This window comes from Betta splendens, chromosome 12, assembly GCF_900634795.4.
Source record: "Betta splendens chromosome 12, fBetSpl5.4, whole genome shotgun sequence".
In the NCBI taxonomy this organism is placed as follows: domain Eukaryota; kingdom Metazoa; phylum Chordata; class Actinopteri; order Anabantiformes; family Osphronemidae; genus Betta; species Betta splendens.
Window position 1 is genome coordinate 1406953 of NC_040892.2, and position 12352 is coordinate 1419304.

Sequence of the window (12352 nt, forward strand, 5' to 3'; positions counted from 1 at the left end):
GCCGCAGAAATAATTAATGAGAGATTTGATAGCATTTTTGAAAGCAAACCCGGGCTCATCTAGCTGCCTGGCGTGCAGCTCGCTCAGGCAGGAGGCGAGCTGGAATCCATCAAAAGAATAAAACGCTGAAAGTTAATGACGTGGGTGACGTAGATGAGTGAGTATGTTCCTAAATCACCGCCCTGTGTGACCGCGCAACTTGATGAATCTAGTCTGAATGTTGGGAAATCTGGACGGTGCCGACGAGGCCGGGCTGAAATCTCAGCTTCCTGGATTCTTCCACGGCGCGACGTCGGATCCGGGCCTCGGCGTCGGATCCGGGCCTCCTCTTCGGATCAGGGCCTCGGCGTCGGATCCGGGCCCACGAGGAACGTGTGGAGACGAGGAAACGAAGCTGACAGATCCCGGCGCTGCCCGGCGCTCGGCTTTCACAGCCAAACGTTGGGGATTGTCAAATTAAAGCACGTCGCTCTTTTGAAAGTCACTCTTTTTCACGCCCTTGATGCGAATAGACAAGCTGTTCCATGGGAATAGCAGCTCAAATGTCAGAGCCGATAGTGTGTCTCTGACACAAATGGAAACATTACTTTTGGCTTTAAGGGAATGAATTGTCAAAGTGACTGTTTGAGTGTATTCCGGTGAATGGCATCAAAGGCTTGGCGCTGCTCCCTTCCTCTGCACAAGGAGACGGCTGCAAAGCAAACTGTTGGTATCTCATTAATGTGTTTTCCTTTTTTCCAGCCGACCAGCATAAGCTCAGCGTCTCCCCCATTGTCTCTGGAAGAATAAGGCGCAGTGAGCTACCTGAACTCCACAACTTTCACCTTCAGTGGCTCTGAAAGGACGGGCATTTATCACCATCAGCTTCCACGGGGCTCCACTGCTCATTCACACATTACCTTAATTAGGATTTTATGAGAGGTCATTCTTCTTACTCTGCCACTTAAAGAAGTGCACTGTAGACACGAAAGGGGCAAAACAAATCACATTTATTATCTCTGTTAACTCCCCTAAATTCACAGTGCCGTGCATCGCACCATAAGAGATGTTTAGAGTGCTACTGTAAAATCCTACTATAAATGTACTCACTTGGGCAATTAAACCTTAATTTATAGTTTTATGTTACGCAGCCACAGCCCCGTCTTCTATCAGCGGAGCTGAATGCCGAGCTTTAACGCTGCATCGGTCCATCACGCGGACCTAATAGTAACTCATGAGAGGCTGCGTCTGAGCCGACCCGATGTCCGGGTTCGTCTTCCTCCTTCGGCATCAGCCTGGTGAGGGTCAGAGGGCGCTTCATGTCAATGGGTGCAGTCAGGAACAAAACCTTGTTTAACGCGGTAAGAGATGACGTATCTTATCATTCTATCTGCTCACAGTGTTGGAGGATTTAAGCTTCACTGTAGCGTCTGTTGCAGCGTGTGACTAAAGAACAGGCAGAGGAAACGTGGATCCTATAGCAGGTTTGGCTGAAAGTGAAAGAACCCTGGTTGAACCAGCATCAGACTGGGTGCAGCTCTTCTGACTCTTCTTCACATTTGATTCTTTGACTCAAACTATTGCACAGAACATGTGAATTCGAACCCACTGTAGCAATGAATTTCAAGGGTTTCACCAGTTTCTGAATCTTTGTATCAAACCGTCTTCCAAGGTTTCGAACTGTTCAAAGGTTGAACATCAGAGTTTGTTTACAGGTCTTTGGAGTCCGGTTGTGTATTGGTGTGAGAACAGTCATTGTGACTCCGGACGGCTGGAGGTGTGGAGTTAAAGGAGCCCATTGACTCACAGAGACTAGATCCTTTGCACCACAACTCCCACTGGACTCTCAGGGAATTCTCACAGTGGAAAATGGATCAGACAATGCATTTCATAAAAGAGATGATATCTCCAGTACAACGGGATCAGTTACGATCCTTTATGTCCATTTTGTGTCTGACAGTGTTATAGAAGTGCGACGCTAAAACGCCGGAGCTCTTTCACTATTTATGCTCTCTGTCTTTTTCTCTCTGCCTTCAAATATTATATTTTTATGACCTGCGCTTCACTTGGAGGCCCACAGATACATTTTGGCCAATCAGATATGATTTCCTGTGACAGGGTAATCCCTACCATCGTACAAAACTGCACTTCATCTGCTCGTGGGTATTAGTCGCTACTGCTCTGACATCACAGACTGTGAGTCTGTGGGTCTGGATGTTAGTGTGGTGCTTCCAAATTGATAATGAACCCAAAGGCTGAAACCGATGAATCCTTCCTCTGTTCTGTCTGTCCAGCAACATGTGAGGAAAGAAAGGTTGGGTGAAGATGAGAATAGACGGCAGCGTTCAGACCTGTGTCAGTGAGATCCTCCAAAGACGTCATGAATGTAATGAAAGCGTTCCCTGTTACCGAGTTATTCAGAAGGACACGATGATGACTTCAGCATGTTCTCAACTGACTGAGCTACAAAAGCCTCCATCCAAAAGCTAATATCAGAGTTTCCAATGAACCAAGTCGGGGGAGACAGTGATTTGAGTCCTTCAGACCCTCCATTAGCGCCGTAGAACAGGAAGGAGCCCAGAGAGGCCGGTCCTTGATAGATCCTGTTAGTCAAAAAGGGCTTGAACAGGACTCATTAGACTGTGTGACAGGTGCAGTCAATACCGAGCCGGCGTCACTCACCTGTGACAGGAAGCCCTGCTCTGTGGCACTAATCTGACAATCAGGCCTGATCAAATACGTGGGCGTCGTGCTCCATCACTCTTCTGTGGAACTCCATCAGGGGCTTTGTCCCGTTACGTGAGCAGCACCTCGGGGGAGAAGACGAGGCGAGTGAGGAGCTGCACATCAGAACATCTGAAGGGACAACGATGATGTCCTGATGGATAATTTCCACTCATTAGTCACATCCCTAATCCAGGACACAGGAGCAGTCATCACCTGCACTGACGCATAATCAGCCCCTCACTGATATCAAATGTCAAATCAAGGCACTGGATCTGGGTCATTCAATCGTGCAGCATTGTTTTCTGGCCAGATTTGTGTTTAGCTCAAACAAGCAGAATCTCATTATGTCTAACTTCTATCAGCCTTGTCATTCAGAAAATGAGCCCATTTCCCCTTAATAAAAACAAAATGACTAATCTAATCTGCAGTTATTGGATCTGTCACATTGGTGGTGGAGAGTCGGGCTAGAGAAGAGTCGTGGTAGCGTTGTTAGACTGACTCCTTTTTAGCTCTTGGCCAAACAGAGTAGAGCAAACAATACGTCCACATGCGTCGCTCCTGTGTGCACATCATTAATCAGAAGGCAGGAAAGGAGCATTTCAAAAGGAATGGGTCACGTATGCGAGAGAGAGAGAGAGAGCGACAGAGCGAGAGAGAGAGAGAGAGAGAGAGAAGCAGTGAGACGGAGAGAGAGAGAGAGAGAGAGAGAAAGAGAGAGAGAGACAGACAGAGAGACAGAAAGAGAGAACGAGAGAGACAGACAGAGAGACAGACAGAGAGACAGACATAGAGACAGACATAGAGACAGAGAGAGAGAGAGAGAGAGAGAGAGAGAGAGAGACAGAGAGAAAGAAACAGAGAGAGAGAGAGAGAGAGAGAGGCAGAGAGAATGAGGGACAGAGAGACAGAGAGAGAGAGAGAGAGAGAGAGAGACAGACAGAGAGAGAGAAAGAGAGAGAGAGACAGGCAGAGAGACAGAGAGAGAGAGAGAGAGCGAGAGAGAGACAGACAGAGAGACAGAGAGAGAGAAAGAGAGAGAGAGAGAGACAGAGAGAGAGAGAGAGAGAGAGAGAGACAGGCAGAGAGACAGAGAAAGAGAATGAGAGAGAGAGAGACAGAGAGACAGAGAGAGAGAATACGAGAGAGAGAGAGAGAAAGCGAGACGGAGAGAGGGAGAGAGAGAGACAGTCACGCTTTCTGTGGACATGGGACGACAGAATGCAGGTTGTGTGAAAAACATGAAGAATAAAACGTCAGAGCCCAGCACAGACCCCATGGTGACATTTTTATCTGTGTTGCGCTGACTCGGCTGAATTCTCCCTCTGAGCGGCTGATGAGAAGCAATGGCCTTGCAGGCGAGGCGTCCGGATGCCGTTATCATGTGAACGCAGCTCTGCTGCGGTACCTGCCGCCCCCTGCGTGGATGGGAAATGACCTGTCTGCCTCCGTCTGGCGCCCTCTTTGTTTCCGCGCTCTCCCCCGGCTCCTCTCAACACAAACCCCCGCGACCTTTTGACCTTCCGCACGCCGCCTCAAGTCTCTGGTTTTGTGCCGAAAACGCTTGGCAACACAGTTGCATTGTGTTGTGACCCGTTGGCTGATCCATGATGCCTTCAAGGAACGCAGCGGGAGCGATTGTGTGCGAGTCTCCGCTTCCATCTGCTCGGCCGCTGCCAAAGGGGCGCGGGTTCTGGTGGCAGACAGGAGGAAGTTATCACGTAAAGTTGTTCTGGGCATCGTGCCTGTCAGTGATTCAGTATTTTTGGCATGGCCGTTTAATGCTCATGTGCAGGGGGGTGGGGGGGGGCGTTGGCCTCTGCATGAGGGAAGCTGTGACCAAATGTGTGAAAGTAATCGGAGGTTTCTTAATCGCTCTGACCAGTAATTTCAAATCCTCGGCGTGCGTGCCAGGACTCTCCACGCGTAAACACACATGACAATTTCTACATTTAAGGAGAGCGGGGCTCTCCAGGATGCTCTGATAGCAGTCGGTGTGGGCCAAATCCATATTTATAAGCCCCAGCCAGGCTACATTCAGGCTGTGGAGAGCAGTAAATTGAATTCTGCCACGCAGCTCTCCCTGACAGAATGCTGAATAAGTGAGAGGATCTGTATTATAAAGAAATGCATGACTGGTGGCCGCGCACGCATTAGAATAAGAATGATATGTTGGCTGGAAAACTCTCATGGCACTTGACAGACAGGAGAGTCGCACAATAGCTGAAAGCTGAAACCGGACATGACGGAGGAACTGTCAGGACTAACAGTGTTAGGGTTTATTAGGGCTTTAGCTGCTGAGTTCAGACTCTACGATGCGAGAGGGAATAGAATAATTAATGCCGAGTAAATAAATATTCTATTTACCTCATTTTTAATTTGGTCAAAACTTCGCAGATTGAATTCCCTTTGGCCTCGGAGACTGAAGCTGATTCCTCTGGGCTCCTGGTGTAATGCGGTTGGCAGTCTTTTCTTCTCTGAATTAAATTCCCTGATACTATTGCTGTGTGGGATTATTATGCATAATTAATAACAGCCACCGCTGCACCATTTATTAGGGCTGACACAAAATAATTTGCAGCTCCGTGAACGGGAATGAGAGCACGCGTGGAGGAAGGCGGCGTCCCCGCGCAGGCATGCATCATCCTGCTGCTCATGTGGGTCAGGTGCACGCGGGTAAACGGCCGGTGCTGCTCACCTGTACTGTACGTTAGCCTGCTTTCCCTGGAGGAGCCGCGCAGCTGCGAAACGCCCCTAATTACAGCCCTGACGGCCGACCGCCAACACGTCGGATATTAATAGCAGGCACAAACACTGGCCTCACGTCCACCGCTGCAGTACAGCGTGCACGTCATCCAGGGCTCAGCCGTGATTTAAAGATCAGAACACGTCTCGAACTCGGTGAATCAGAACATGCACAGCAGGGAAACAAACAGGGAGCAGTGCAGCGCAATTACAGATACGTTTAATTAGATGTTTTCTCCTGCAGCCCACTCTGAATTCCTCAGATCCTTGTGTTTCACGCCTTCATCCTCCTCCTTTTGGATGAAGCAGCGATGAGGCAGCATTGATTGGCAGAAATAGCATCTGTCAATGCAGGAAAACCCCAAAACAAAGGAGCAGTGATCCATGCAGGAGCGTCCGCACAAGGAGGAAAACGCTGACTGCGCAAAAGGAGGAGCGTGAATGGAACCATTGTCTCTAATCTGCGAGTTCTTACGTGTTGAAGCTTAATCTGCTCGTGTGAGGTCGCGCCAACGACACCGCCACGCTCTAACTTTGAAAGTGTTGTCATTGTGCCTTTAAATGAGCTCCCGCTTCTCGGCACGAGCATCTGAGCTCCATAATAAATTCTTTCATCTTTCATGCGCTAACAAAGGTGAGTTAAATAATGAATGATGTGCGCTCGCACCCTTTGTCCAATGACAAATTGTTGTCATGGCCAATAGTGCTGCTAATCAACGGCGCTACATTCGCTCGCAGGCGTTTTGCATCATTAGCTATAGATGCGCATGTAAAGCAGCTTGTGGTGCGTCAGCTTGATGCTTGACAACGGAACAGCTCAACAGATTAGAGCTGCAGCACGGAGACGGCGGCGCTTTAAGCTCATTCTTATGACATTTCTACCAATTTACAAAGACCAGAGCACAAAGCAACATGCAGGATTACGCAGCGGGGGACCACACACACACACACACACACACACACACACACACACACACACACACACACACACACACACACACACACACACACACACACACACACACACCTGAAGCTCCTCCAGGTTTGCTTTTCATCACGGTACATTTCATTCTGAGCAGCTCCTCCTCTCGCTGTGGTTTGAAGTAACCTTTGCCTTCGATAACGTGGGGTTGGATGTCGAGGGGATGAGGACGCAGCCTCCATCCTTCTCACTGATGTGTTTATTGTTTGGATTGTTTACGTGCTTTATCATCCACCACGGTGAGCATTTGTTCTCGCCTCCTGGACCTGGTGTGCAGCGCCGCATGTAGAAAGATGAATGATGTACAACATGCAGCATGAAACGCTGCAGCGCTTGTCAGATGTTACGCTTAAATGTCTTTTATAACTTCAAAAAGCAGCAGTTACTGACATAGAATATTGATACCCACCCGACCTGCAGGACTGGAAACAGGAAGTGTTTGCGTGTCCTGGACTGAAACGTTTGCTTCAACACGATTCTGTCCGTTTTCATTGTACGTTTAATAATGTCTGACTGGTTTCAGGAGTGAATTAGAGCCGAGAGACGCGTAGAACAAATTACATTTACGTACAAACGTGATCTGCAGAAAATTAGTTTGTCTATTATTTATTATTATTTAAGTTTAAACAAAAACACTGTTGTTTCTGACGATAAAAAAAAAATATTGTGAGTTGCCAAACAATCAAATGTTCATTGCTTTGTATCACTAGGATTTCTGATTGTGTGACATGTTTGTATTAAATGAGACACATTAACACTGTTCTAGCACCGGTTTTGCTAACATTTAACATACTTTATATCAGACGCCTGAACATACGTCAGACTTCACAGTGAAGCCTGAACTGCTTCTCTTCATCCTGTTGTTGCTCTGTGCGTTAGAGTTTTGTTCTTTTCTCCCCACTGCTTCCACTTTCTCATGCTGTCAGATCCCGCGTTAACAACCCTCACTTCACTTTATTAGAGCCGTCTTCCTGCTTAGGCCCCTTGAGCCAGTCGATCAATGCTGCGATCTAAATATTGCAATTATGTCTGTCTCCTTCAGAGCTGTTATTGTAAAAAACGCCATCTTTGCATCTCAGAGTCCTGAGACACTGTGTGAAAGCCATTAACTCGGTCGGGTTCACACCAGCAGCACCGGCACCAGCATTGAGTCAGTTACAGCAGAAGCTGCGACCGATCACACTGGATCCTGGTGATCATCAATGGGCAGAGCAGCGATGCGACGACAAGCAGAGCAGCGCTGAGGACTGAGAGCCGCCAAACTATCGTGTGGGGCATCTCGTCCTAACTTAATGAAAGCACTTGACACTGATAATGTCCGGTCACCAAAGCTCTTCCTGCTACGTATCCTCGTGTGAATGCTAATTTAAGTAGGAAACCCTGCTGCAGGTCCTTCACATTAAAACTCCACAGCTACAAGTTCCTCCTCCCCAGCGGTAACGCACTCTGTTGTGACCTTTACTGTACAAAGCTCCAGACACACTTGTGTTTTCTGACACGAAGCAGAGGAACCCTGTGTTTTTCAACATAACAGAACAGGTTTCGTTTTCATACATTGTAATGCAGCAAAAAGTCCTAATTAAAGCAATGGCTTCAAATGATTTAACTATTATTAGCCAGATCATGTTCAGATCAATATTTGCACTTGGACGTAAAAGGAGAATCTGCGTCTACAGCAAAAGGCAGAAAATAAATGACGGGGAGTTAACAGAGAAAATGATTTCCTGCAGTTCACAAATTCCCTCAAATCTGTAGAAAAAGGCATCGCTCAAAGAATGATCCAGTATCAGAGCTGCTCCTTCGAGCAGCGAGGGCTCACTGTTTGAACTGGGTCAAGCTGTGGCCAAAGAGCTCCAGCACAAACAGGAAGGACGCGTATCGATGCCACGAACGGCTCCACTGGAGGAGCGATAACGAAAGTGCACGTGCGCCCGAGCGAGCGTTCGTCTGTGAACACGTCACGACCCGCGCCGGCGACGCACAGACGCCGTTCTGCAGGATTGAATCAGTCTGGGACGAAGTGAGCGGCTCACGGACGCCGACTCATCAAGTTCTCCACGCTCACACAGACACAGCAGCATTAACACCAACACCGTCCTGCGAAGCCCAGAACACCCACTGCCCCTGAACGCACCGTCAAACACACTGAGTCTCACTACAACTAGAACCTGAGCTGATGTTCACTACAATACAGAACTCCAGCCTCATTATTGTCAGATTTCGGCAAGGATCGGACCCACATGCACAGCGATGACTCGGTAGACAGTGGATATAGTTAAGAGAGTTTTTAATGACAGAATCCAAGTCACAAAACGGTCCAGGTCATTCACAGAGTAGCAACACCACAGGGCTTAGGCAAAATCGGGTCCGAGGACAGGCGGGAGTCAAAACCAGAAAGGGCTCAGATCACAGGAACAGAATCGGCGGGCGTAGACAGGTCCAGAAACGAGCAGAGTTCAGTAACAGAGTGACTTACGAGAGTGGTCAGGATCAGACGAGAAGCAATGGTCAAAAACGTAACAGGGTCGATAACAGGGTAAGCTGAACTAGACAAATGCTGGAACGTGAGAACAATGAATCAACGATCTGGCGAATAACAACTGTCACAGGTGGTGCTTAAATGTCCTGGGGAGTGATGATGAATAGGGTACAGGTGCGTGAATAAGAACCGGAAGTAAAGTTAGCGCAGGCAGAGTGATGTGACAAACCGGAAACTGCTAAACTAAAACAGGAAGTGAAACTGGAGATCTGACAGTACCCCCCTCCCTACGGCGTCTTCCACGACGCCCATTAGAACCACACCCCCCCCCTCTCGACCAGGGCGGGCGGAGGGAGGACTCAGGAGGAGGGACCGGGTTCCGACCCCTCGGTCGCGGCCTGGTAGAGGCGTCGTGCTCCTCCCGGGGAGGGGGCCTCCGGGTGCGCCGCATGAAAGTCCCGGATGAGGGACTTGTCCAGAATGTCCCGAGAGGGGACCCAGGAGCGTTCCTCCGGTCCGTATCCCTCCCAATCCACCAGATACTGGAGTCCTCTTCCCCTTCGTCTGCAGTCCAGGAGTTCTTGCACCGTGTAAGCCGGAGCCCCCTCCACGACCCGAGGTGGTGGAGGCGGTTGGTGTGGAGGGACCATTGGGCAGGACCGGAACGGCTTGAGACGACTCACATGGAAAGTCGGGTGGACTCTTAGACTTCTGGGCAGAGAAAGTCTCACCGACACAGGGTTAATAATCCTTGCTATGGTGTATGGACCTATGTATTTGGGTGCCAACTTACGCGGCTGTCCCTGCAACCGTAGGTCCCGGGTCGAGAGCCAGACCTGGTCTCCGACCTCATAGACAGGGCCTGGAGTTCTCCTGCGATCGGCCGTTGCCTTGTAGCGCGCCTGGGCTAATAGCATGGTTTTCCTGGCTCGTAACCATGTCTGCCGGCACCTCCGGACCAAGGCGTGGGCCGAGGGAACGTGGACCTCCTGCTCCAGAGCCGGAAACAGCGGCGGCTGAAAACCATATGCACACTGAAATGGGGTTAAGCCGGTGGAAGTGCAGGGCAAGGTGTTGTGTGCGAATTCTACCCAGACCAGCTTCTGGGACCATGATCCTGGGTTTCGGGATGCTAGGAGGCGCAGGCCCACCTCCAGCTGTTGGTTGGCTCGTTCCGTTTGCCCGTTGGACTCTGGGTGATAGCCAGAGGATAAACTGGCCTCAGCTCCCACTAACGAGCAGAACTCCCTCCAGAAGCGGGAGACAAACTGGGGCCCTCGGTCGGAGACGATGTCCCTGGGGAACCCGTGGAGCCTGAAGACGTTCTCCAGCATCACCTGCGCCGTCTGCTTTGCCGAAGGTAACTTGGGAAGTGGAATAAAGTGCACTAATCTCGAAAACCGATCTACCACCGTCATGACCACCGTCTTTCCCTGTGACGGTGGCAGACCGGTTACAAAGTCCAGAGCCACGTGCGACCAAGGTCTGCACGGAACGGGCAGGGGATGGAGCAGCCCAGCTGGGAGCTGGTGAGGCGACTTACTCATAGCGCAGGTAGGACAGGCGGCGACGTACTCCCGTACGTCCCGCTTCATGGATGGCCACCAGAACCTCTCCCCCACCCTGAAGGAGGTTCGCGGAGCTCCTGGGTGGCCACTGACCGAGGATGCGTGAGCCCAGTGAATTACTTCTCCCCGAAGGTCCGGTGGAACAAATAGTCGATTCGGAGGGCAAGCCGGGGGAACTGGTAGGTCTCGTGCTGCTTCCCTGACGTGGCGCTCCACCGCCCAAGAGACCGCCCCTACCAGACACTCTGCCGGCAATATGGTCTCGGGTTCCGTGGTCTCCTCTAGGGAGTCGTGGAGTCTGGATAGCACGTCGGGCTTGGTGTTTTTGGATCCAGGTCTGTAAGACAGGTGAAAGTTGAATCTACTAAAAAACAGAGCCCACCGGGCCTGACGTGAGTTTAGCCGACGAGCCGACTTCAGGTATTCCAAGTTCTTGTGATCTGTGTATACGAGGAACGGCTGCTCCGCCCCCTCCAACCAATGCCTCCACTCCTCTAGGGCCACTTTAATGGCTAGCAACTCTCGGTCCCCAATGCTATAGTTGCGCTCGGCCGGCGACAGCTTCTTAGACATAAACGCGCATGGGTGGAGCCTACCTCCGGTTGGGTCTCGCTGCGAGAGTACGGCTCCCACGCCCGTGTTGGAGGCGTCCACTTCCACAACAAACTGACCTGCGGGGTCCGGCATCCGTAGCACCGGAGCTGAGACAAAGCTCTCCTTGAGCTGCTGGAAGGCGGCGTCTGCGTCTGGAGTCCATAGAAACGGAGACTTAACAGAGGTTAATTTATGCAGCGGTGCCGCAATATTGCTAAAACGCCGTATGAATTTGCGGTAGAAGTTAGCGAACCCCAGGAACCGTTGGACATCCCTGCGGCACTGGGGAACTGGCCATTCTTCTACCGCTCGAGTCTTGGACGGATCCATCTGGATCCGCCCCTTTGACACAATGAACCCTAGGAAGGCTACGGTGTCCACATGAAACTCACATTTCTCCGCCTTAACAAACAACCTGTGCTCCAACAGTCTCTTGAGCACCTGACGGACATGTGAGATGTGCTCCTCCTTGGAGCGTGAGAAGATGAGGATATCATCTAAGTAAACAAAAACAAAATCATTAATCATGGGCCAGAGAATGTCATTGACAAAGGCCTGGAACACCGCCGGTGCATTGGTGAGCCCGAACGGCATAACCAGGTACTCGAAGTGCCCGTTGGGCGTGTTGAAAGCCGTCTTCCACTCATCACCCTCGCGAATGCGCACCAGATGGTACGCATTGCGAAGGTCCAATTTCGTGAAACACGTGGCACCGGAGAGAAGTTCGAAGGCCGAGGAAAGTAGAGGTAAGGGGTAGGAATCCCGTATCGTGATGTCATTAAGCCCTCTGTAGTCGATGCATGGCCTAAGCGAACCGTCTTTCTTTCCGACGAAGAAAAAACCTGCTCCCGCGGGCGACGATGACGGCCGTATGATCCCTGAGGCTAGTGCTGTGTCCGAATACTCTTTCATGGCCGTTCGCTCCTTTGGGGACAAGTGGAACAGCCTTCCCTTGGGTGGTGCCGTGCCGGGCCTTAAGTTAATTGCACAGTCATGCTTCCTGTGTGGTGGTAGGGAAGTGGCCCTGACCTTACAAAAAACTGTTCGTAGGTCGTGATAGCACCCTGGGACGTCCTTGAGGTCAATCTCCTCCCCTCCCTCCTGCTCCGTTGCCTTCTGTGGGTCTGCTGGTTCGAGCGTGGACTGGAAGCAGGAGGTCCGACAATCCTCACTCCATTCCCGTACCTCTCCACTTCTCCAGTCGAGTGTGGGGTTGTGCCGCCTCAGCCAAGTGTGCCCTAAAACCACAGGATGATAGCAGGATTCCACCACTAAAAACGT